At 49.0% G+C, this 26,726-nt stretch overlaps 1 long non-coding RNA gene across 1 annotated transcript in view; it reads right to left on the bottom strand.

Moving 5' to 3' along the window:
• LOC147101905 (uncharacterized) overlaps nucleotides 1–26,726 on the bottom strand; it is a 69,806-nt gene that overhangs the window by 11,133 nt on the left and 31,947 nt on the right. Inside the window, exon 6 of the long non-coding RNA XR_015073409.1 lies at nucleotides 11,791–11,817. This is a non-coding gene — a long non-coding RNA (uncharacterized LOC147101905). The remainder of the gene's footprint in view (nucleotides 1–11,790; nucleotides 11,818–26,726) is intronic.

The following is a 26,726-nucleotide window of genomic DNA, read 5'->3' as shown; positions in this document are numbered from 1 at the left end:
ATTTCACACTTATAACTGATCAGCACTCCATGGCCTTTATGCTGGATAACCGGAAACGCACTAAGATCAAGAATAACAAAATACAACTCTGGAGGATGGCCTTTGGATACACCATACATTATCGACCCGGCAAAGAGAATGTGGCCCCGGATACCCTTATGCAGGCATTCTGCTCTTCTATGTCAACTTTAACTCTGGCGGATCTTCATACTGACTTATGCCATCCTGGTGTTACCCGTATGTTGCACTTTGTGCGATCTAAAAATCTCCCATTTTCTACGGAAGATGTGAAAAGAACGTGCTCCTCCTGTAGAATTTGTACGGAATTAAAACCGCAATTCCTCTGTCCACTGGATGGCTCGCTCATACACGCTATGCAGCGACTCAGCATTGACTTTAAAGGGCCATTGCCTTCCTCAACGCGAAACACCTACTTACTGACTATGGTGGACGAATATTCATGCTTTCCCTTTGCTTTCCCCTGTCCCAATATGCTTAATTCCACAGTGATCAAATGCCTTGATCAAGTCTTTTCCCTTTGTGGTACGGCCAATTTCATCCACTCTGATCGGGGTCCCTCCTTCATGTCAAGCGAACTCAAAAGTTATCTCTCCCAACGGGGAATCGCCACGAGGAAAACGACATCGTACCATCCGATCGGTAACGGACAGGTTGAGAGATACAACGCTATCATTTGGAACGCTGTTCGTCTTGCGCTGAGGTCACGCAACCTACCAGACCAGTAGTGGGAAACTATGCTCCCTGACGTGTTGCATTCCATCAGGTCTCTCCTTTCTACGTCTACCAATGTCACACCTCACGAGCGATTCTTCAGCTTCCAGCGTCGCTCCACCCATGGGACGTCTCTACCGTCATGGTTGGCAGCTCCCGGCCCCGTGCGGCTCCGAAGATTCGTCCGATCATCTAAAACCGATCCTCTCGTTGACGAGGTAGAACTCGCGGACGTCAACTCCACGTACACGCACATGCGGTACCCTGATGGCCGGGAGTCCACCGTTTCGCTCCGGGATATGGCTCCCTGTCCGGCTGGTTCCACGGACCCAACTGATAGAGGGACCCACGGGGATGATGCCGACACTCTGCGCTCCCCGAAGATGATGCCCTACCTGGGGCATTGAGAGATCTGCCAGCTGCCCCACCGGATCCACTCGGGGAGCCGAGCGCTCCCCGTAGGATGGCCACCTGAGGCCAGGACGCCGGTCAATCCCCAGCTATCCAACAGGATGAAGCCAGCTCTGCGCCTGTGGGGACCCGCACCCAGAGTCACGATCTCCCCAGCCTCCCTCAGGTCAATCAGAGCAACACGGGCCCTGTCGATCCGCCGGTACGGATCAAGCAGCCCAGGGACCAAGACACAGTCCGGGGAGACGTGCCTTCTAGCCATAAACAAAAATCTAAAAGACTGCGGCTATTCGTGGTCTGCCTGATCCGCTAAGAGGAAGTCGTCGGACTTCCAAATCTTTTAGGCAGGAAGAATGTTACAAATCTCATTATTCATCAAGAAACTACTTGTGAAGTAACGCTGGGTGGCCAGCTGGTGGCACCGTCCAAGGAGTATAAATACTCGGGCGTCGACCCCAGCTTTCCAGGGACATTTTGTAAGACAAGGAACTAGTGAAGTACAACTAGACCTCCATGTTCTGAAACAAGTTGATTAAAGCCTTGCTTTATGCTCAAACCAAGTGCGTAGTGAGTTTTATTACATCATGTACCATAATGAGAGTGATAACAGGTGAATGAACCAAGCAATTGTATGCCATGTGAGGGTGTAAAGGTCCCCGCAATATCCCTCGGGCATCCTCTGCAGAACACAGTGATGAAGAGGTGACTGTTAGTTGCAAACACTCTTAGTTCAATTCATTTTTGGAAGTTGTGGCTGGTTCCTCTTACTTCACCAGATCTCATAAGAGTGATCCACACATTTCAATTAAACATTTTGCAGCACTGCAGTGTTGGCATTATTTGCCCTGGCCCTCACCTGCCACTGCTGACCTTTCCAAATGCGACTACTCCATACTTTCCTGGCCAGCCTCCCATTCTCTGCGCTCTGGAAATTTCATCAGATCCATATCTTTGCTGCCTGTCTCGTAACTGGCATTAAGTCCCACTCACTCATCACCCTTGCTGACTTACATGCTGACTAGTCCCCCAGCACCTCCAATTTAAAGTTTTCATCCTTGTGTTTAAATCCCTTGATGGCTTTGCCCTCTCTACCTCTGTAATGTCCTCCAATCCTAAACCACGCCAGAATTATCTACTCCTCTGACTCTCTCGTGTATGCCCTCTCCCAGGTGTGCTTTCAATCATCTAGGCTCCACGCTCTGGAATTCGCTCTCCAAGACCATCTGCCGCTCCACCAACCTTTCTTCCTTTAACTCCCCCTTAAAACACACCTCTTTGACTTTTAGTAACCCATTTTAATATCCATTTTTTGTTTGATTATGTCTCTGTGGTGTGCCTTTAATGTTTATCTACATTAAAGTCACTATATAAATGCAAGTTATTGTTGCTGTTGTTGACATATCTAAGACAGAAGTATAACAAATTTCCAGTGGAGCAGACAGGCGTTTCTGCGGCCGTAGACGTGACTCCAGGATGGTATGTTGCCTCCCTGGTGCCAGGGTCAAGGATGTCACTGAGCAGCTGCAGGACACTCTGAGGGGGGGAGGGTGAACAACCAGAGGTTGTTGTCCATATCGGTACCAACGACATAGGCAGAAAGAGGGATGAGGTCTTGCAGGCAGAGTTTAGGGAGCTAGAAGAGAGATTAAAAAGCAGGACCTCAAAGGTAGTAATCTCCAGATTACTTCTGGTGCCACATGCTAGTGAGTAGAGGAATAGAAGGATAGAAAAGATGAATGTGTGGCTGGAGAGATGGTGCAGGAAGGAGGGCTTTAGATTCCTGAGGCATTGGGACTGTTTCTGGGGAAGGTGGGGCCTGTACAAGCCGGATGGGTCACACCTCAATAGAGCCGGGACCAATATTCTCGCGGGGAGGTTTGCTAGTGCTGTTGGGGAGGGTTTAAACTAGCTTGGCAGGGGGATGGGCACCAGCATTTGGAGTAGAAAAGAGGAATAAGGTGCATAAAAGAGTGAGTGTGTTGGATAGTACTAGAGAAGATAGTACTAGAGGCGTTAGTAGTATCATATTAGATAGGAGCAGACTAAGAAAGACTACAAAAAATTCAAAAATGGATTTATAATGCATGTACGTAAACGCACAAAGTGTGGTGAATAAGGTTGCTGGGCTACAAGCACAATTAGCCGTGTGGTAATATGATGTTGTGGCAAATACGGAAACGTGGCTTAAAAACGGTGAGGACTGGGCACTTAATATTCACGGGTACAAAGTGTTCAGAAACGATAGAGAAGGAGAAAAGGGAGGTGGGGTGGCAGTGCTGATTAAGGAAGACATTGTAGTGTTGGAAAGGAAGAATGTTCTGGAGGGGACAAGGACAGAATCCATTTGGTTAGAGTTGAGGAACAAAAAGGGTATGATCACGCTATTGGGGGTATTCTACAGGTCTCCAAATAGTGAGAGGGAGGTAGAGGAGCAAATCTGCAGGGAAATCGCAGAGATATGCAAGAGCTATAGAGTAGTGATATTGGGGGACTTTAATTACCCAAGTATCGATTGGGATAATGCTAGGGTAAAGGGAAATGACGGGGAGGAATTTCTGAAATGTGTTCAGGAGAATTTCCTTGGCCAGTATGTTCTTGGCCCAGCTAGGAACGAGGCATTGCTGGATCTGGTGCTGGGGAATGAGGTGGGCCAGGTCAACCAAGTGTCTGTGGGAGAACACTTGGGTACGAGTGATCATCGTATCATAAGATTTAGATTAGCAATAGAGAGGAGCAAGGAACAATCTAAAGTGGAACTTCTAAACTGGAATAGGGCTAACTTCAATGGGAAGCGAAAGGATCTAGCCAGGGTAAAATGGAACCAAAGACTGACAGGAAAAACTGTAACAAAACAATGGGTGATCTTTAAGGAGGAGATGTTCCAAGTACAGGCTCGGTACATTCCAACAAGAGGGAAGGGTAAGGGTACCAAAGCAAGGGCTCCTTGGATGACGAGGGAGATAGAGAAGATGATGAAACAGAAAAAAGAGGGTGTATGATGCATGTCAGGTGAATTCTTCAAGGGAGAACCAAACCAAATACAATGAGTTGAGAGGGGGTGTGAAGATGAAAATACGATTGGTAAAGAGAGAATATGAGAGTAGAATGGTGGTTAACATAAAAGGGAACCCAAAAACAGTAAGCGGGTAGTAAGAGGTGGGGTGGGGCCTATTAGAGTCAAAAAGGTGATATATGCTTGTAGGCGCAGGGCAAGGCTGGAATACTCAATGAATACTTTGTATCGGTGTTTACTAAGGAGGTGGATGCTGACAAAATATCGATAGAAGTGGAAAAGGTAGAAGCAATGGAAGGAGTGAAAATTGATAGACAGGATGTACTGGAAAGGCTGGGTATGCTTAGAGTGGACAAGTCGCCTGGTCCAGATGGCTTGCATTCCAGGTTGCTAAGGGAATTGGGGGAGGAGATAGTGGAAGGGCTTGCCATAATTTTCCAATCTTCCCTAGATGTGGGGGAGGTGCCTGAGGATTGGAAAGTGGCAAATGTGACTGTGTGGCGTACCGATCACAGAAACGACACAATCCGCTTTTCGGTCCGTAGACTATAAATCAGGCGTCATGCCTTTAAGAAGGATCACACCTTTAAGAAACTCGATCTGCAACATAGTTAAGCCCAGAGCGGGGGAGGAGCAGTTAGTTAAGCCCAGAGCGGGGGAGGAGCAGTTGAAGCTGTGGACTGATGAAAGGCAGTCGGACTTGGTGTAGTCTCTGACGCCATTTTTGTGTTCAACATGTAGTCTCAACAATTAAACCTTTTCTGTTGAACCTCTCCGAGTTCAGTATATTTTGTTAGGAGTACGTAGACTCCTACATTGGTGACCCCAACGCTCAGGACGACTCCTAAGCGTAACCATGGCTGACACAAACGCAGTTTCTGTGAAGCTGCTGGAGTTCTGGGAGAACCTAGCCACCGCCTGGTTCCTTCAAGCCGAATCGCAATTCCGACTCCGCGGCATCACCGCTGACGCAACAATGTACGACTACCTCCTCGCCTCCCTGGGCAGCTCCACAATCACGAAAGTCTGGACAACACTACAAAACCCTTTGGAGGAAGGCAAGTACGCACATCTCAAGGCCGCGCTCCTTAAAAAATTCACAGCCTTCCAATTCGTGCACAACTGCCACCTCCTCGACCTCCCGGGCCTCGGTGACTCCACGCCGTCAGACTTGCTCTCACACATGCTTGCTCTGACCGACGAGAAACCGCCCGGCTGCCTCTTCCGCATGCTCTTTATCCGCCAACTACCCCCCAGCATCCGCCCGGCGATCGTGGCGTCCAGCCTCACGGACCTCGAGGACCTGGCCGACAAAGCCGATAAGCTCCTGTCCGCCGGCTCCAACCATGCTGTCACCCCCGACCTGGCCTCCGCAGCATCGGCGCGCACTCCACCCTCTATCGCGCGGCCACACAGCTCGGCCACGAGGCCCCCCAGGCCACCACGTCCCCCAAGCCCTCTGACCCAGGGCTACTGCTACTTCCATACCCGGTTCGGCGCACGGGCACGCCGTTGCAGCCATCCCTGCACGTTTCCAACCGCACCCACACCGGCCTATACGATGGCCGTGGGGCAAGCAGGCGCGCTGCTGTACGTTACGGACAGCGCCTCTGGACGCCGTTTCCTATGCGACACAGGCGCGCAGCGCAGCATCATCCCCGCGTCCGCCCTCGAGATCCAGCGAGGCGGCCGCGGCCCTGCGCTGGCTGCCGCCAACGGCACCGACATCCGGACGTACGGCACCCGCACCGTCACCATCGACCTCGCAGGCCGCTGCTACCACTGGGAGTTTATCACCGCCAAGGTGCTCTCCCCGCTCCTCGGTGCGGATTTCCTGTGCGCCCACGGCCTGTTGGTCGACACGCCTCGGCGTCGCCTCGTGGACATGAACACCATGTCACCTATCCCGGGCGCCATGGCACCCCCCCCAACCCGCCGAAATGGCATGGCAGTGCCGCGCCCGCTCAACGGACAACTACTCAGCACTCCTGGCTGAGTTCCCAGCCCTCACCAACCCGACCTTCTCCGCGAAAGTTGCTAAGCACGGGGTAGAACACTTCATCCCCACCACAGGCCCACCAGTGTATGCTCACGCCCGCAGGCTGGACCCGGCCAAGCTGGAGATCGCGCGGGCCGAGTTCGCCACAATGGAACAGCTCGGCATCATCCGCCGCTCCAATAGCCCCTGGGCCTCCCCACTCCACATCGTCACCAAACCCGACGGGGCATGGCGCCCCTGCGGGGACTACCGGCGCCTAAACAACGCCACCACGCCGGATCGGTACCCCATACCGCACATTCAAGACTTCTCGGCTAGACTGGCCGGCCGCTCAGTCTTCTCCAAAGTCGACCTGGTGCGCGGTTACCATCAGGTGCCAGTCCACCCCACGGACGTACCCAAGATGGCCATAATCACCCCTTTTGGGCTATTCGAGTTCCTCCGAATGCCCTTCGGCCTCAAAAACGCGGCCCAGGCCTTCCAGCGGCTCATGGACTCGGTCCTCCGGGACCTGAAGTTCCTCTTTGTCTACCTGGATGACATCCTGGTAGCTAGTTCCTCCAAGCAGGAACACATCGAGCACCTCCGCACCCTGTTCCAGCGGCTCAGTGAGCACGGGCTCATCATCAGCCCAGCCAAGTGCCAATTCGGCCTCAGCAGGATCGAATTACTCGGCCACCACATCACGCAGGACGGAGCCATTCCCCTGCCCGCCAAGGTGCAAGCCGTCCCGCAGTTCCCCCGGCCTACCACCATCAATGGCCTCCAGGAGTTCTTGGGGATGATCAACTTTTACAACCGCTTCATTCCCGGAGCAGCCTCCCTCATGCGGCCCCTATACGAAGCCCTCCGGGGTAAGAAAGACAGAATGGCGATCGAGTGGTCGGCGGACATGTTGACCGCTTTCGACTCGACCAAAAAGGCACTCACCGACGCCAGCATGCTCGCTCACCCACAGCCCAACGCCAGGGTGGCCCTCACCACGGACGCCTCCGACCACGCGGTTGGCGCCGTGTACGAACAGTGGGTCGACGGGGCCTGGCAACCGCTGGCCTTTTTCAGCCGCCAACTGCGCCCCCCGGAGGCCAAATACAGCGCCTTTGACCGCGAGCTCCTCGCACTGTACCTGGCAGTCCGCCATTTTAGATTTCTTCTGGAGGGCCGCCCCTTCACCGCGTTTGTCGACCACAAACCCCTGACATTCGCGATGGCAAAATCTGCGGACCCGTGGTCAGCCAGGCAACAACGCCAGCTCGCCACGGTGTCCGAATTCACCACGGACATCCGGCACGTCTCCAGTCGAGACAACGTGGTGGCCGACTGCCTAACCCGCCCCGCCGCCCACGGCGCCCACCTGGCAGTGGACTATGCTCAACTGGCAGCGGAGCAACGCACCGACCCCGATCTGCTCTCCGCACCCACAACCCTCCCAGGGCTGCGACTGACCGACGTCGCCTGCGGCCCGTCCGCCGTCACAGTCAAATGCGACACCTCCTTGGCGCAACCCCGCCCCGTAGTCCCGGCGTCCTGGCGAAAACGGGTGTTCGACATCGTCCACGGCCTCTCACACCCCGGCACCCGCGCGTCCATTAGACTGGTGGCCAACTGATTTGTCTGGCGCGGCCTGCGCAAAGATGTGCGCATCTGGTCCAGATCCTGCATAGCTTGCCAGTGTGCCAAAATCCACCAGCACGTCAAAGCCCCACTCGAGGAGTTCACCGTGCCAGAAAGAAGGTTCGACCACGTCCACATCGACCTCATCGGCCCCCTGCCGCCATCACAAGGTCACACGCACCTGCTGACAATCGTGGACTGTACCACCCGCTGGCCCGAGGCCATTCCACTGACGTCCACCACCACCGCCGACATCGCGAGGGCGTTCATCGGGACCTGGGTCGCTTGGTTCGGCGTCCCCTCCGACATGACGTCGGATAGAGGCCCGCAGTTCACCTCTGATCTGTGGGCCGCCATCGCCCGAAACCTCGGGGTGGCCATTCACCGCACCACGGCTTACCACCCCCAAGCCAACGGACTGTGCGAGTGATTCCACAGGTCCATGAAGGCGTCCCTCCGCGCCAGCCTCGAGGACGAGGCTTGGATCGACCACCTCCCGTGGGTGCTACTTGGCCTACGCTCCACGGTCAAGGAAGACCTGCAAGCCTCGGTGGTGGAACTCGTGTACGGCCAGCCGCTGCGCGTACCTGGAGAGTTCCTGCCCACCGCCACGGCCCCCTGGTCGGCTGACCAGCAACGCCACGCTTTCGGCAACCGAGCACAACAGTTCGCTCCGGTACCCACCGGCCGGCACGGTGAACCAGCAACCCGCGTACCACCTAGCCTGCACATGGCCAAATTTGTTTTCTTGCGCCATGACGCCCACCGAGGACCTCTACGGCCCCCATACGATGGTCCCTACAAGGTACTCCAGACGGGGAACAAGTTCTTCCTCCTCCAAGTGGGCGGCAGAACTGACAAGGTGTCGGTCGACCGGCTCAAGCTGGCGCACCTAGAGCCCGATGAACCCGTTCAAGTGGGCCAACCCCCACCGCGGGGCAGACCGCCTAAGAGCCCGACGCGTCCGACCGCACCGCTCCCGACACCAACCGCCAAGAGCCGTTCCGGCCGTGCCATCAAGCCGCCACGCTGGTTCGTACACTCCCTAATAGCGGATTCTGCGGGGAGCTGTGTGGCGTACCGATCACAGAAAGGACACAATCCGCTTTTCGGTCTGTAGACTATAAATCAGGCGTCATGCCTTTAAGAAGGATCACACCTTTAAGAAACTCGATCTGCAACATAGTTAAGCCCAGAGCAGGGGAGGAGCAGTTAGTTAAGCCCAGAGCGGGGGAGGAGCAGTCAAAGCTGTGGACTGATGAAAGGCAGTCGGACTTGGTGTAGTCTCTGACGCCATTTTTGTGTTCAACATGTAGTCTCAACAATTAAACCTTTTCTGTTGAACCTCTCCGAGTTCAGTATATTTTGTTAGGAGTACGTAGACTCCTACAACACCATTATTCAAGAAAGGGTGTAAGGACAATCCTAGTAACTACAGGCCAGTCAGTTTAACATCAGCAGTGAGTAAAGTTTTAGAAACAATAATCAAGCAAAAAATTAACGGGCACTTGGAGAGGTTTAAGCTAATTAAGGAGAGCCAACACAGATTTGTGAAAGGCAGATCATGTTTGACGAATCTAATTGAATTTTTTGATGAAGCAACAGAGAGGATTGATGAAGGAAATGCAATGGATGTTGTCCACATGGATTTTCGGAAGGCGTTTGACAAAGTACCACATAGAAGGCTGGTTAACAAAATTGAGGCTCATGGAATAGGCGGGTCAGTGGCAACTTGGATAAGGAGTTGGCTTAAGGACAGAAAACAGCGAGTTGTGGTAAATGGCTGTTTTTCAGACTGCAGAATGGTAGACAGTGGTGTTCCCCAAGGGTCAGTGCTGGGGCCACTGCTTTTTTTGATATATATATATATATATCTATATCTATATCATATATATATATATATATATACATACATATACATATACATATACATATACATATATAGATATATATAAATAAATAAATGACCTGGATATTGGAATACAGGGTAGAATTTCTAAATTTGCCGATGACACCAAACTTGGGGGTGTGGCAAACAGTGGCGATGATACCAGTCGACTGCAACAGGACATAGAAAGGCTAGCAGAATGGGCAGACAAGTGGCAGATGGAATTTAATACAGAGAAGTGTGAGGTGATGCATTTTGGCAGAAGGAACAGGGAGAGGCAATATACACTTAATGGCATCATTCTAAAGAGTGCGAAGGGACAGAGGGACCTGGGAGTTAATGTGCATAGGCCCCTGAAGGTGGCAGGACATATTGAGAAACTAGTTAACAAAGCATATGGGATCTTGGGCTTCATAAATAGAGGTATTGAGTACAAAAGTAGAGAAGTTATGCTGAACCTTTATAAAGCGCTGGTTAGGCCACAACTGGAGTATTGCGTCCAATTCTGGTCACCACACTTTAAGAAGGATGTGAAGGCTCTTGAGAGGATGCAGAGGAGATTTACCAGAATGGTTCTGGGGATGGGGGATCTTAACTACAAGGACAGGTTGGAGAAGCTGGATTTGTTTTCATTAGAGCAAAGGAGGTTGAGGGGTGATTTGATAGAGGGGTACAAGATTATGGCGGGTTTGGATAGGCTTATAGGTTTATATTCAGCCTGATTCTCCCTTATATTATCAAGCTGACATCTGTCATACATCCCCTTTTTCTGCTTCATCCTACTTTCTAATTCCTTCATAATTCAGGGTGCTCTGGCTTTAGTTGCCCTCTCTTTCCCCATTGTGGGAATGTACCTAAACTGTCCCTGAACCATCTCCTCTTTAAAGGCTGCCCATTGCTCCATTACATTTCTGCCTGCCAGTCTTTGACTCCAATTTACCCGGGCCAGATCCCTCCTCAATTCACTGAAATAAGCCCTCCTCCAGTTAAGTATTTTTATTCTAGATTGCTCCTTGTCTTTCTCTATAACTAATCTAAAGCTTACGATACTATGATCACTGTTCCCAAGATGCTCCCTGACTGTGACATTCTCCACTTGACCCACTTCATTCCCCAGGACTAGATCTAGCAATGCCTTCTTCCTCATTGATCAAGAAAATTCTCCTGAGTACACTTCAGAAATTCCTCCCCTTCTCTGCCCTTAACACAATCACTGCCCCATTCAATATTAGGGCAGTTAAAGTCTCCCATGATTACAACTCTATAGTTCTTCCACCTCTCAATAATCTCTTTGCAAATATGCTCCTCTAGCTCCTGAACACGATTTGGTGGCCTCTAAAATACACCAAGTAGTGAAATAGCTTCTTTATTGTTCCTTAACTCCAACCAAATAGATTCTGTCTTTGACCCGCAAGGCCAAGCTCTCTTTCCAGCAATGAAATATTTTCCTTAATCAAAACTGCTACCCCTCCTCCTTTTTTTCCTTCCCTATCTTTCCTGAATACCTTGTGCCCAGTAATAGTAAGCGTCCAATCCTGCTCTTTTTGAGCCAGGTCTCAGTTGTCGTCATTACATCATATTCCCACGTGGCTATTTGCGCCTGCAGCTCACCAACCCAATTAACCACACTTCGTGCATTTACACTCATGGTGAGTGAGACGATATGCTAAAGTGCAATAGCTAAAGTGTGACAGGAAACAACTGTGATGCTCACAGAAAGTGCACATCATATGCAAAACTTTTAACATAATACCAGTCGATCCCTGTGGCATTACACATGGGGATTCAAGACATAGAGCAACATTCAGGTCACACAGGGTTAAAGGGCAGGAGATAATTGGATACCGGCAGAGGAAGGGTGAGGGGTAAGGAGATAGATAGGAGGAGAGAAGAGGAAGGGGTGGATAAGTGGAAGAAGAGGGAATGCTATGGGGGAGAGGAGGAGGATGAGGAAAGGGCGGGGAGAGAGAGTGAAAGGGGAATGAAGGGAGCAAACGCAAGTAAACGACCTCAGTGTGAAGGGGTAGCTGGGATTTTCATCTGAATGTGGTTGGGGTATGAACTGTCCTTCCCTGAGTCAGGGGCGAGAAGGAGAAAATAATAATAAGCAAACAAGATAAGAAGTAATCTTACCTGAAACGATTTACTTCTTGATAATTCCTAGAAATTAAAACCAGGATCATCAGACAGGAGAAAATCAATTACTGCAATAGATTAAATGCAATTGTCCATCAGTGTAATTTTCTTTGACTTTCACTAATATGTGCATCTTCACTGAAACCCACCCTGATATACACCAAGCCTGCTGTAGCTCTTCCTGACATAAAATTGCCCCTCAATGTAACACTGATATACACAAGCCCTTCACCACAAACACTATTTAATGCACTAAGACCAATCAATATTAGATCCCAGTTGAATGCTGTCAGTGTCTATGTTGACTGTTATCTGGCTCAATGTTTTGCTGATATCTGATTTGCTCAAATTGGTTTCAGTAAAATGGGTCAAGGACCACTTTAGTAATTAGGGTTTGAGGGTCTGTTGAAAGAACAATGGAATACTGGTGTCACTTAATAACTGGTGGCCTGGAGCCTTTATTGGTAAAACAAAGATGGACAAACAGGATCTTAGTACAAAATCCCAACACAAGGAACCCAACCTTTGAACTAATATTGCTTCTGTCATGCACTACCACTCCAAAATATCAGGGAAACCAGCTACAAAAGGTAAGCAGCACACGCTCAATAATTGTAAAGTACAAGTTCCTTGATCCTTATAATTCCCTGAACCTGCTAATACAATATAAAATATTATTACAACAGTTTTAAGGTATTTGTCCAGGGAGTACCGAGGCGAGGAGGAGCCCGGTATAAAAACCGACGCGAGCACCGAGGCCCGACCAGTTCCAGGGAGCACCGAGGCGAGGAGGAGCCCGGTATAAAAACTGGCGCGAGCACCGAGGCCCGACCAGTTCCAGGGAGCACCGAGGCGAGGAGGAGCCCGGTATAAAAACCGGCGCGAGCACCGGGACCCGACCAGTTCCAGGGAGCACCGAGGCGAGGAGGAGCCCGGTATAAAAACCGGCGCGAGCGCCGAGGCCCGACCAGTTCCAGGGAGCACCGAGGCGAGGAGCAGCCCGGTATAAAAACCGGCGTGAGCACCGAGGCCCGACCAACTCAGCAGTGGGGAGAGTGGTAAAAAGTAATCAGAGTGTGACGTCACCAGGGAGCAGGTAAGTGATTGGTTGGTGAGTATTTCTCTTTTTTAAACTTTAACTCTGTGGTTTATAGTTGCTAAGGTCTTTTCTGGTGTAGCGGGGACTGTTGGTAAACCATACAAGCGCCTTAGAGTTTATCTTTAATTGGTGATAGTGAATTAATTTAAATTAATGAAAGGGTAAGTCATGCCAGGAGAGCCCAGACCCGTGTTATGCTCCTCTTGCTCTATGTGGGAATTCAGGGACGCTGCCAGTGTCCCTGACGACCACGTGTGCCAGAAATGCATCCAGCTGCGGCTACTAGCAGACCGCATTGTGGCGCTGGAGCTGCGGATGGATGGGCTTTGGAGCATTCACGATGCTGAGAGGGTTGTGGATAACACGTTTGATGAGGTGGTCACTGTAGTGTATGTACCTTTAAGGGGAGAACTACTTTTTACAGCTCCTGTATACTGTAGTACCGGCAGTGACCATACCTGTATATAAACCCTGAGTAGGGATCTGTACTTTACTTTTAGAGTAACCTGCATCCAGTAAACACCTGTTGATTGTTCCTCTGCAGTCTCTGTCGATTTATTGAAGGACACCATACATCAAAATTCACGGATTTAACAGTGGCGACGAGTCGATTCGAACCTACCTGCAACTCTGTAGAAGAAGGCCGATTCCACCAGTGCGGGCGTCGACCATCCGGAGAGGACTTGAACATCGCAGAGAAGACTGTGGAGAGCTGGGCTTGGTTCCCCAGTTGCGACAATCCAGCACAGCGGGCTGGCAGCAGGTACGGCGCAGACCCTTCCCGAACGGCGGCGGCTGGAGCCGACCAACGGCACAGAAAAAGGCCGAGCAGCGTCGACGGGGTAAGAGAGAGGGTAAAGCGCACAGGGCGCAGCCGGGGTTGAAGACTGAGCAGCGTCAATGAGAGAGGGGAAAACGCGCAGAGCGCGGCCGGGGTTTCAAGGGCTGAGCAGCGTCCGCGGGGGAAGAAAGGAAGCGCGGGAGACGCCAGGTTGAGCTAGCAGAGAAGAAGGGAGCGCGCGGGTGACGCCATTTTTAGCCAGTTTAACCACACCCAGGGATGCAGAAGAGTGGCAGTGTCACAGCGTTCGACAATGAAGTCGAAGATTGGGCAACATATGTAGAACGCGTAGAAGTGTACTGCAAGGCGAATGAAGTGCCAGATGCCAGGAAAGCACTGGTATTGTTGAATTCCATGGGTGCAAAAACGTACAGCTTACTGCAAAACCTAGTAACCCCAGAGAAGCCAGTGGAAAAGGATTTTGAAAGCATAGTGGCAATCCTACAGGACCACTTAAACCCCACACCGCTGCTGATAGCAGAAAGATTTAAGTTTCACTAAAGGAACCAGCATAAAGACGAAAGTAATGCTGAGTATTTAATGGAACTGCGCAAACTATCGAAACACTGCCAGTTTGGAACGGGACTAGCAGGTACTTTAAGGGCCAAGTTTGTGTGTGGGCTTCAAAGTGAAGGAACCCAGAAACGGCTTCTATCAGAAAAGGATCTTACGCTGGACAAGGCTTTCAGTATGGCAGTATCACATGAAGCAGCCGCACGGGGTGCTGCAGAGATACAACGGAGACCGCAAGAATATGGCACAAATGAAATGTCATATGGAACAGTGAAGTGTTATCGCTGCGGCAGAACAACACATGACCATAAGGACTGTTGGTTCAAGGACCAAGTGTGCAGACAGTGTGGAAAAGTAGGACACATAGCAAGTGTCTGCAGGTCTGGAAAGAAAACCAGCAGCAAGAAATCTCCACAGGAGAAGTACAAAAAGGTACATAAGGTGACGGAGAGTAGTTCAGACGAACAGAAAAGTGATACAGACTCCGGAAGCAAGGAGCTGGGTTGTCTGAAACTACATAATGTAATCAAAATGGAGGATCACCAAACTATCTGGGTCACGCTCAAGATAGACGGAGTCCAAGTGAAAATGGAATTGGACACAGGATCAGCCCTAACAGTCATAAACCGAAGGGACTACAAGCGGCTATTCTCACATATACCCTTGAGAGATACAGAGATTATCTTGAAGACGTACCCGGGGCAAAAAGTCTACCCCAAAGGAAAAGTAAGGGTGAACGTGATATACAATGGCAAGGAAACACCAAAAATGGACCTATATGTATTGCCAGATGGAGGACCACCACTACTAGGGCGTGAATGGATCCGGAAGATACAGCTAGATTGGCATTCCATACAAGCACTGACTGTAGATGCCAAAAAGGATGATGACGTCACACCTGGACGACTGTCAAAAATGCTAACTGACGCACAAGAAGTGTTCCAAGAGGGACTCGGAACACTAAAAGGCATAACAGCGACGATTAAAATAGAGGAAAATGCAAGCCCAAAGTTTTTTAAGGCCAGACCGGTACCTTATGCGATCCACCCAGCTGGCGAAGCAGAGCTGGAAGGTTTGGAACGTTCAGGAGTACTCTCCAAAGTGGACTGGAGCGAGTGGGCTACACCCATCATACTTTAATGAAGAGGTCGTTGAGTAATACGCCTGGGGAACCAAAGAAGGTTCGCATCTGTGGGGACTTTAAGGTGACAGTGAACCCAATCCTTCACTCGGTACAATATCCGCTTCTGCGGATTGAAGATATTTTCGCCTCGCTATCTGGAGGGAAACGCTTCACTAAGATTGATCTGGCCCAGGTGTACCTGCAAATGGAGGCAGAAGAAGCCTCGAAACAGTACCTCACGATCAACACTCAAAGGTCTCTACCAATACAACCAGCTGGTGTTCGGGGTAGCATCAGCTCTGGATATTTGGCAAAGGGCAACGGATCAAGTCCTGCAAGGGATTCCAGGGACCCAGTGTTATTTGGACGACATCCTGGTCACGGGCGAAAATGACAGTGATCACCTCGCCAACCTGGAGCAGGTGCTCACTAGATTGAAGGATTATGGGCTCCGAGCTAATCGCCACAAATGCGAGTTTTTCCAGAAGCAGATCTCGTATCATGGCCACGTTATTGATGAAGAGGGGTTACATAAGTCCCCTGAAAAGATTGAGGCAGTAGTCAAGGCTCCAGCACCGGAAAATGTGTCACAACTGAGGTCGTTCCTCGGGCTGGCGAACTACTACCATAAGTTCTTGCCAAATTTGTCTACAGTACTACACCCACTGAACACCCTACTGCAAACGGGGGTACCATGGTAGTGGAATGACGAATGTAAACGAGCTTTCCAGAAGTGCAAAGAATTGATCACATCAAAAGAGGTGTTCGCTCATTTCAACCCAGCACTACCAATTCGGTTGGTGTGTGATGCATCACCCTATGGCATTGGAGCGGTGCTGTCGCACAAATTCCCGGACGGCTTGGAGAGGCCAGTAGCCTTTGCATCTCGGTCACTAACCTCAGCCGAGCATAACTACGCCCAGATTGACAGGGAGGCCCTCAGCCTAGTGTGGGGAGTGAAAAAGTTCAACCACTATCTGCACGGGCAGAAGTTCACCTTGCTGACTGACCACCAACCACTTGTCTCCATCTTTAATCCAAAGAAGGGCGTTCCGGTGATGACTGCGCAACGGCTACAAACATGGTCCCTTTTTCTAGGGGCGCACCAATATGATATCGAGTATAAGGGCACGAAACAGCATGGAAACGCTGATGGGCTATCACGCCTGCCACTGCCTACTGCGGAGGAAGCACCAGCAGTGGATCCTGTCGAAATATGTCATTCGACTATAATTGAATGCTTGCCAGTAACTAACGCGGATATAGAGAAGGAGACCCGAAATGACCCGACACTGTCTCGGGTATATGACTTGACGGTGAAGGGATGGCCAGCACATGGCGACTCACTGTTGCCAGCATTCTCATCCAGAAGAGAACAGCTGTCAGTATGCCAGGGGACCTTGATGTGTGGATCCCGAGTGGTAATTCCACCCAAGTTAAGGGAGAGAGTGCTCAATGAGCTTCACGAAGGCCATCTGGGAGGGGTGAAAATGAAAAGCCTTGTTCGGGCTTATGTGTGGTGGCCGAGGATCGATCAGCAAACCGAGGACCTGTCAAAGAGCTGCTCAGGATGCCAGAAGGTCCAAAATGCACCACCACATGCCCCTCTTCACCCATGGGAGTGGCCCTCATCTCCATGGCAACGGGTGCATATTGATTTTGCTGGTCCATTCATGGACTCAATGTTTTTAATAGCCGTGGATGCGCACTCGAAATGGCCTGAGGTGATCAAAATGTCCTCCACCACCACAGAGAAAACTATTGCAGTCCTACGGACCATATTTGCCAGGAACGGCTTGCCAGAGCAGATTTGCTCTGATAACGGACCACAGTTTGTGTCCGAAGAGTTTCGAAGATTTATGAAAAGGAATGGGGTAAGGCATTACACATCCGCCCCGTATCATCCAGCCACAAATGGATTGGCTGAGAGGTTCGTACAAACCTTTAAAAAAGCAGTAAGGGCCATGTGCGATGACGACATTCCACTGCAGCATAAGGTGGACAATTTCCTGTTAGCCTACAGAAATGCGACACATGCAGTCACCAACCAGACCCCGGCCATGATGTTCTTTAACCGAAGGTTGAGATCTCGTCTGGATTTGCTCAGACCAAATGTACGAAGAGATGTTGAGAATAAGCAATTCCAGCACATCAATGAGAAGCCGACAAGGAGCTTCAATGTAGGGCAACCAGTCTTGGCCCGCGACTACTGAACAGAGAAATGGCAACCAGGAATGATATGCACATGGCAGGGGCCACTAATGTACACAGTGGATGTTGGGGAGAACATTGTGAGACACCATGTCGGCCAGATCCTAGAGTCACAGGAACGAGTCAACCCCAGGTCTCGCGTACCTGGTGATGAACCCAATATACAGGTAGCATCTACCCCAGAAACAGTAGCATCGGAAGCTGATGAACCAACCGACGACAGGGGGCCAGAATCGCCTCCGCACCAAGAGCAAGACACTCAGGAAAGGCGCTATCCAGAAAGGATCAGGAAGCCGCCCCAAAGACTGAATTTATAAATGGACTATTTGCAGTTAATGTTGCATGTTAAAAGTGTTCATTGTTAAATGAATGTTATGGTACTGTTAATCTAAAAGGGGAGGAATTGTAGTGTATGTACCTTTAAGGGGAGAACTACTTTTTACAGCTCCTGTATACTGTAGTACCGGCAGTGACCACACCTGTATATAAACCCTGAGTAGGGATCTGTACTTTAGTTTTAGAGTAACCTGCATCCAGTAAACACCTGTTGATTGTTCCTCTGCAGTCGCTGTCGATTTATTGAAGGACACCATACATCAAAATTCATGGATTTAACAGTCACACCGCAGGTAGGGGCTGCACAGGCAGAAGGGGAATGGGTGACCATCAGGCAGAGCAGTAGAGACAGGCAGGTAGTGCAGGGGACCCCTGTGGCCATCCCCCTCTCAAACAGGTATTTGGATACTGTTGAGGGGGATGACTTACCAGAGGAAGGCAGCAGCAGCCAACTTCCCGGCACCAGGGGTGCTTCTGCTGCTCAGGAAGGGAGGAAAAAGAGTGGGAGAGCAATACTGGTAGGGGATTCTATTGTAAGGGGAACAGATAGGCGTTTCTGTGGCCGTAGACGTGACTCCAGGATGGTTTGTTGCCTCCCTGGTGCCAGGGTCAAGGATGTCACTGAACGGCTGTAGGGCATTCTGAAGGGGGAGGGTGAACTGTCAGAGGTCGTGGTTCACATTGGGACCAATGACATGGGTAGGAAGAGGGATGAGGTCCTGCAGCAAGAATTTAGGGAGCTAGGTAGCAGATTAAAGAGCAGGACCGCAAAGGTTGTAATCTCTGGATTACTCCCGGTGCCACGTGCTAGTGAGTATAGGAATAGGAGGATAGAGCAGATGAATGCGTGGCTAAAGAGTTGGTGCAGGAGGGAGGGTTTTAGTTTCCTGGATCACTGGGCCTGCTTCTTGGGAAGGTGGGACTTGTACAAGTCGGACGGGTTGCACCTGAACCAGAGCGGGACAAATATCCTTGCGGGGAGGTTTGCTAGCACTGTTTGGGGGGTTTAAACTAAAATGGCAGGGGGTTGGGAACCTGAGCAGGGAGACAGAGGAAAGGGAAACAGGGATAAAAGCAAAAGATAGGAAGGAGAAAAACAAAAGTGGCAGTCAGAGAAATCAACGGTTTAAATCAAACGTGGCCACAGTAAATAATCACAGGAAATCACAGGAACCCCACAGTGCAGATAGAGCCCATTTCGGCCCATCGAGCCTGCACCGACACATATCCCACCCTATCCCCGTAACCCCACGTATTTAATCCCCCTAACACTAAGGGTCAATTTATCATAGCCAATCAACCTAACCCGCACATCTTTGGACTGTGGGAGGAAACCGGAGCACCCGGAGGAAACCCACGCAAACACGGGGAGAATGTGCAAACTCCACACAGACAGTCGCCCGAGGCCGGATTCGAACCCGGGTCCCTGGCGCTGTGAGGCAACAGTGCTAACCACTAACCACTAGTTCTAAGAATGTTAAAAAAACAAGCCTGAAGGCTTTGTGTCTTAATGCGAGGAGCATTTGTAATAAGGTGGATGAATTGGCTGCGCAAATAGAGGTAAACGAATATGATTTGGTTGGGATTACGGAAACGTGGCTCAAGGATGGCCAAGACTGGGAACTCAACATCCAGGGGTATTCGATATTCAGGAAATATAGGCAAAAAGGAAAGGGAGGTGGGGTAGCATTACTGGTTAAAGAAAGGATTAATACAATTGTAAGGAAGGATATTAGCTCTGATGATGTGGAATCTGTATGGGTAGAATTGAGAAATACTAAGAGGAAAAAAACATTAGTGGGAGTGGTATATAGACCTCCCAACAGTAAGGCGGAGGTTGGGGATGGCATTAAAAGGGAAATTAAAGAAGCGTGCAATAAGGGCACAGCAGTCATCATGGGTGACTTTAATCTACATATAGATTGGGCCAACCAAATTAGTAACAATACTGTGGAGGAGGAATTCCTGGAGTGTTTATGGGATTGTTTCCTGGACCAATATGTTGAGGAACCAACCAAAGATCAGGCCATCTTAGACTGGGTATTATGTAACGAGAAAGGATTAATTAGCAATCTTGTTGTACGAGGCCCCTTGGGTCGGAGCGATCAGAATATGATCGAATTCTTCATTAAGATGGAGAATGAAGTAGTTGACTCAGAGACTAGGGTCCTCAATTTAAATAAAGGAAACTACGATGGTCTGAGGAGCGAGTTGAGTAGGATTGATTGGGGAATGGCACTCAAAGGGTTGACGGTGGATAGGCAATGGCAAACATTCAAAGACCGAATGGATGAGCTACAGAATTTGTTCATCCCAGTTTGGCATAAAAATAAAACAAAAAAGGTGACTCAACCGTGGCTAACAAGGGAAATTAGGGATAGCATAAGATCCAAGGAGACGACATATAAATTGGCCAGAAAAAGCAATAATCCTGAGGATTGGGAGCAGTTTAGGATTCAACAACGGAGGACAAAGGGATTAATTAAGAAAGGAAAATAGAATATGAGAGTAAGCTATCAGGGAACATAAAAACTGACTGTAAAAGCTTTTATAGATATGTGAAGAGAAAAAGATTGGTGAAGTCAAGCGTAGGTCCCTTGCAGTCAGAATCAGGGGAATTTATAATGGGAAACAAAGAAATGGCAGACCAACTAAATTCATACTTTGGTTCTGTCTTCACAAAGGAGGACACAAATAACCTCCCAGAGATGCCGGGGAACATAGGGTCTGATGAAAGGGTGGAACTGAAAGAAATCAGTATTTGTAGGGAAATGGTGTTAGGAAAATTGATGGGACTGAAGGCCGATAAATCCCCAGGGCCTGATAATGTACATCCCAGGGTACTTAAGGAAGTGGCCCTAGAAATAGTACATGCATTGCTGGTCATCTTCCAGAACTCGATAGACTCTGGAACAGTACCCATGGATTGGAGGGTAGCTAATGTTACCCCACTATTCAAAAAGGGTGGTAGAGAAAAAGCGGGGTATTATAGACCGGTAAGCCTGACATTGGTAGTGGGGAAAATGCTAGAATCTATTATAAAAGATGTAATAGCAGAGCACTTGGTAAGCAGTGACAGGATCGGACAAAGTCAACATGGATTTACAAAAGGTAAATCATGCTTGACTAATCTACTGGAATTTTTTGAGGATGTAACTGGTAAAATAGATAAGGGAGAACCAGTGGGTGTGGTGTATTTGGACTTTCAGAAGGCTTTCGATAAGGTCCCACATAAGAGATTAGCGTGCAAAATTAAGGCACATGGGATTGGGGGCAAGGTATTGACTTGGATAGAGAACTGGTTGGCGGACAGGATGCAAAGAGTTGGAATAAACGGGTCGTTTTCCGAGTGGCAGGCAGTGACTAGTGGGGTACCGCAAGGATCGGTCCTAGGACCCCAGCTGTTCACAATATATATTAATGATCTGGACGAGGGAATTGGATGTAATATCTCCAAATTTGCAGACGACACAAAGCTGGGTGGGAGGGTAAGCTGTGAGGAGGATGTCGTGAAACTCCAGTACGATTTGGACAGGTTGGGTGATTGGGCAGAAACATGGCAAATGCACTATAATGTGGATAAATGTGAGGTTATCCACTTTGGTGGCAAAAACAGGAAGGCAGATTATTATTTGAATGGCAATAGATTGGGAGAAGGGGAAGTGCAAAGAGACCTGGGTGTTCTTGTGCACCAGTCGCTGAAGGTAAGCATGCAGGTTCAGCAGGCGGTTAAGAAGGCAAATGGTATGTTGGCCTTCGTAGCAAGAGGGTTCGAGTACAGGAACAAGGATGTCTTGCTACAGTTGTACAGGGCCTTGGTGAGACCGCACCTTGAGTATTGTGTGCAGTTTTGGTCACCTTACCTGAGGAAGGACGTTCTTGCCATGGAAGGATTGCAGCAAAGATTCACCAGGCTGATACCTGGGATGGCAGGAATGACGTATGAGGAGAGATTGTGTCGATTGGGCTTATACTCACTGGAGTTTAGAAGATTGAGAGGGGATCTCATCGAAACCTATAAAATTCTGTCAGGCCTGGACAGACTAGATGCAGGAAGGATGTTTATGATGGCCGGGGAGTCCAGAACCAGGGGTCATAATCTAAGGATAAGGGGTAAGCCATTTACGACTGAAATGAGGAGGAATTTCTTCACCCAGAGAGTGGTGAACCTGTGGAATTCTCTGCCACAGAGGGCGGTGGAGGCCAGTTCATTAAATATATTCAAAAAAGAGTTTGATATATTTCTTAAGGCTAAAGGGATCAAGGGATATGGGGAGAAGGCAGGGACAGGGTACTGAATTTGGATGATCAGCCATGATCTCATTGAATGGCGGAGCAGGCTCGAAGGGCGGAATGGCCTACTCCTGCTCCTATCTTCTATGTTTCTATCAGACTGTATACATCAGAGTCAGTGTTCTCAAACACATGTGAACTCGACACATAAACCTATTAATTTGTTACTGTGCCAATAACCAATATCCAACACGAATAAAGCCATAACCTGTACCACATACACCTCTTCTGACCTGGTCCTTTCACTACATGGGCCTCCAAAACATCCTAAATACTTGCTGCAACAATCTGAAGAATCACATTAAGAGCCACTGATATCAGTGAGATTCCATGGTAAGTTTTAGGTTCAATAGGATCCCTCTTCTTGTGGCTAGGAACTCCAGCTGCCCTCTAGAGTACCGAAGGTGTGTGTACAGAGTCCTCTTCATCGACTTCAATGGGGCAGCTCAGCTCGAAGGCTTGTGGATGATTCAGGGCTCTGATCACCAAGACAACTCCCTTCCTTCACTCACCTAGAGCAGTTTGTAGGAATCAATACCATCTGTACGGATAACCGTAGCTGTTGTAAAGACAGCGGGGTTTGATTGACAGCTGGTTGACGGCTGACATCATATCCGGGGGCGGGGAGCGACGCCATCTTGGCCATGCTTGAGGTACTGGATTAGGAGACACAGAGTCAGGACTGAATAAATGGCACTCCACTACAACTGCTTGGTAGACTTGTAATTATGTTATTAAGATAACATTACATGGTACCAGGATTTATAGAACTCACGATAAGGACATACTACAACAATGGAAGGAATAAAACCTCCGGCTAGCCTGCAGCTAGAAGGAAATGTGGATGAAAATTGGCGTGTCTTGAAGCAACGCTTTCTTCTCTACCTCACAGTGATTGACGCTTCGACTAGCTCTGGAACACGTAAAGTAGCTTTGTTGCTAACAGTGGCTGGCTCGCAGGCAATCGAGATGTTTAATACATTTACGTTTGCAGCCAAAGATGATCAAAATGATCTGGACAAGGTGATAGAACGGTTTGACGAATACTGCACTCCAAAAAAGATTGAAACGTATGAGAGATTCGTGTTTCGCTCCCGCGTGCAAAAGCAAGGAGAATCCTTTGATTTTTTTTTGACGGACTTGAAAATAAAAGCACAAACGTGCAACTTTAGTGACCTGAAGGAATCGATGATACGCGATCAAGTCGTTTTTGGAATACTTGACAAGAAGGTGAGGGAGAGAATGCTTAGAGACAATGACCTAAATTTGGATGTAGCAGTGGAAATATGTCATGCTAGTGAACTCTCAGCCATGCACATGAAAACTTTTGAAGGGAGCAGCACAGCAGCGGGCGGGAGTGCCCTGGGGCTGAAAAACCTGCTGGTGGATGTGGTACACAAAAGGGACACAAGAAGGCCCATGGAGTTCAAGACGATGACGCCTTACGAATGCAGACGATGCGGTAATAAACACATAGCCAGACAGTGTCCTGGTTATGGGAAGAACTGTGCAAAATGTAAAGGCAGGAATCACTTTGCCAAGATGTGTTTTTGGGAAGAGAAAACGGAAGGTAAAAAGACAGTGCATGCTATTGAGACTGAAGAGACAGGAGCAGAGACTTTGTTTGTTGGAATGGTGCAAAATGAGTCAAAACAGGGCAAAAATGCTAATGAAGTACACTCTGTAGGACCAAAGACTGAAGTTTGGATAGCTCCCTTGCTGGTAAATGGCACCATTGTTCCCTTTAAGCTAGATACAGGTGCTAAGACAAACCTCATAAGTTGGAGTGATGCACGGAATCTCAAAGTGCGACCTAAAATACTGAACAAGACAGTGTCTTTGAAGGCATACAATGTACAAAGCATTGAAACAAAAGGAACATGTAGGCTGAATGTTAAGGTAAAAAATCACATTCGCCCTTTGACCTTTGTTATAGTGCCTGAAGGACATGAGTCACTGTTGGGGGATAAGGCCTGTGTGGATTTGGGCTTGGTAAAACGAGTCTATACTATCAATGAACTGAACTGTGTGCAGAGTGCCCCCCAAGGTAGTACAAATCTGACTCATGAGACTATCGCACACAAATATGCAGATGTATTTCAGGGTTTCGGAGCATTGCCCTTTACATACTCCATCAAACTGAGAGAGGATGCACAACCTGTGATTCACGCACCCAGGAGCGTTCCAGTGGCTCTCCATGAAAAACTGAGGAAAGAGCTAGACCGCATGGAGGGACCAGCTGTCATGAAGAAGGTTGAGGAACCGACTGACTGGGTAAATTCCATGGTCTGCGTCAATGCAAAGAAAACTGATAAATTGCGTGTCTGCATGGATCCCAAGGACCTTAACGCCAATATCAAAAGAGAGCACTACCAAATTCCAAAGAGAGAGGAAATAGTCAGCGAAATGACAGAAGCGAAAGTCTTCTCCAAGATGGATGCCTCGCATGGTTTCTGGCAGTTGAAACTTGATGAAGAAAGTGCTAAGCTGTGCACTTTTAACACCCCGTTTGGTCGATACTCCTACCAACGTCTGCCCTTTGGTATTAGCTCCGCCCCAGAAATCTTTCACAGAGCAATGGGAGCAAATCATCGAGGGCCTGGAGGGAGTGCAGGTGTACGTGGATGATCTGGTAGTATGGGGCTCCACTCAGGGAGAGCACGACACCAGACTGGCGAAAACACTTCAGAGAATACAGCAGTATGGACTCAAACTAAATAAAGACAAATGTCAGTTCAGTGTCAATGAAATCACATTCCTCAGAGACAAGATCTCTACAGAGGGGATTCAGCCAGACAAGTCAAAGGTAAAGGCTATACATGACATGGAGAAACCAAAGGACAAGAAAGGGGTTCAGCGGGCCCTTGGCATGGTTAACTACCTAGGAAAATTCATTCCAAATCTAGCAGTGAAAACTGTTCATCTGAGAAAACTGCTGCACCAAGAGACAGAGTTCCAATGGGGACAGGAACATGAGAGAGAATGGAAGGGGCTGCTACACATTCTAGCAAGTGAACCCCTACTGAAGTTCTTCTGCCCTAAAAAGAGGACAAAAGTGTCCACAGATGCCTCTAAGAATGGATTAGGGGCTGTCCTTCTACAGGAAGATGAAGAAGCATGGCGACCAGTGGCGTATGCGTCACGCTCCATGACGGCTACAGAGTGCCGGTACGCGCAAATCGAGAAGGAGTGCCTTGGCTTGGCATTTGGGTGTGAAAAATTTCATACCTACATCTATGGTCTTCCCAAGGTTATCCTAGAAACGGACCATAAGCCACTGCTAGGGATCGCAAAGAAGAATCTGTGTGACATGTCACCACGGATACAACGCCTAATGATGAGACTTCAACGTTACGATTTTGAGCTAACATATGTGCCAGGGACACAAATGTTCATTGCAGACACACTATCTAGGGCTGCGCCTTACACCACACAAAACAGTGAATCAGAAGAGGATGTGGCTCTTCATGTGGATATGGTCGACGCAGCATTGCCCGCCACACAGGAACAACTATCAGTGATAGTCACAGAGACATCAAAGGACCCAGTCCTGAGTAAAGTAATGAGAAATCTTCAAGAGGGCTGGAAGAAAGGGTCATGTAAACAATATTATCACATTTAGTCTGAGCTCTCTGTGGTCAATGGACTACTGCTTAAGTGTGACAGGATAGTAGTGCCCACCTCTATGCGACGAGAAATGCTCAACAGGATACATGAAGGGCACCTGGGTGCAGAAAAGTCAAAAAGGAGAGCACGTGAGGCACTCTACTGGCCAAACATGAACTCTGATATTGACCAGTTGATCAGTGAGTGTGCTACATGTCAGGAGTATCACTACAAGCAAACAAAAGAACCCCTCATTACCACAGAGCTCCCATCACAACCTTGGGGAAAGGTCGGAACTGATATATTTCACTATGAAGGAAAAGACTATTTGTTAGTTTTTGATTATTATTCCAATTATCCGGAGATGGCTCTCTTGTCCAGTACCACATCAAGAGCTGTGATAACTCACCTGAAGTCAATCTTTGCCAGGCAGGGCATCCCTCTAACCCTGGTCTCTGATAATGGCCCTCCCTATGCCAGTCATGAGCTTCAGTCATTTGCTTCAGAGTGTGAGTTTAATCATGTAACCTCCAGTCCGCTCTATCCTCAGGCTAATGGAAAAGCGGAGAAAGGGGTACAGATTGTGAAAAGACTATTAAAGAAAGCAGCACACAGCAACACTGACCCATATCTGCCCCTGATGTCGTACAGGGCGGGCCCGCTAGCAAGCGGCAAGTCTCCAGCTGAGCTCTTACTGGGTCAGAAAATCCGTACACGACTTCCCAGTTATGTCACACCAGACCACAGAGATGAGGTGTGGGCAGACAAGGCTCGGAAACTACAACAGAAACAAAAAACACTTCATGACCGCACAGCCACTACACTAGTGCCTCTACAGGAGAAGGATATAGTTCGCATTGAAGGGCCTGAGTCATGGCCTAAAAGAGCCACCGTTCTACAACAGGTCGCCC

The sequence above is a fragment of the Somniosus microcephalus genome, chromosome 23 (assembly GCF_052327205.1).
Source record: "Somniosus microcephalus isolate GS21.2 chromosome 23, FLI_Smic_1.0, whole genome shotgun sequence".
In the NCBI taxonomy this organism is placed as follows: Eukaryota; Metazoa; Chordata; class Chondrichthyes; order Squaliformes; family Somniosidae; genus Somniosus; species Somniosus microcephalus.
Note: the sequence above shows the minus strand (reverse complement) of the source record. Positions and strands in the feature narration are given on the sequence as shown.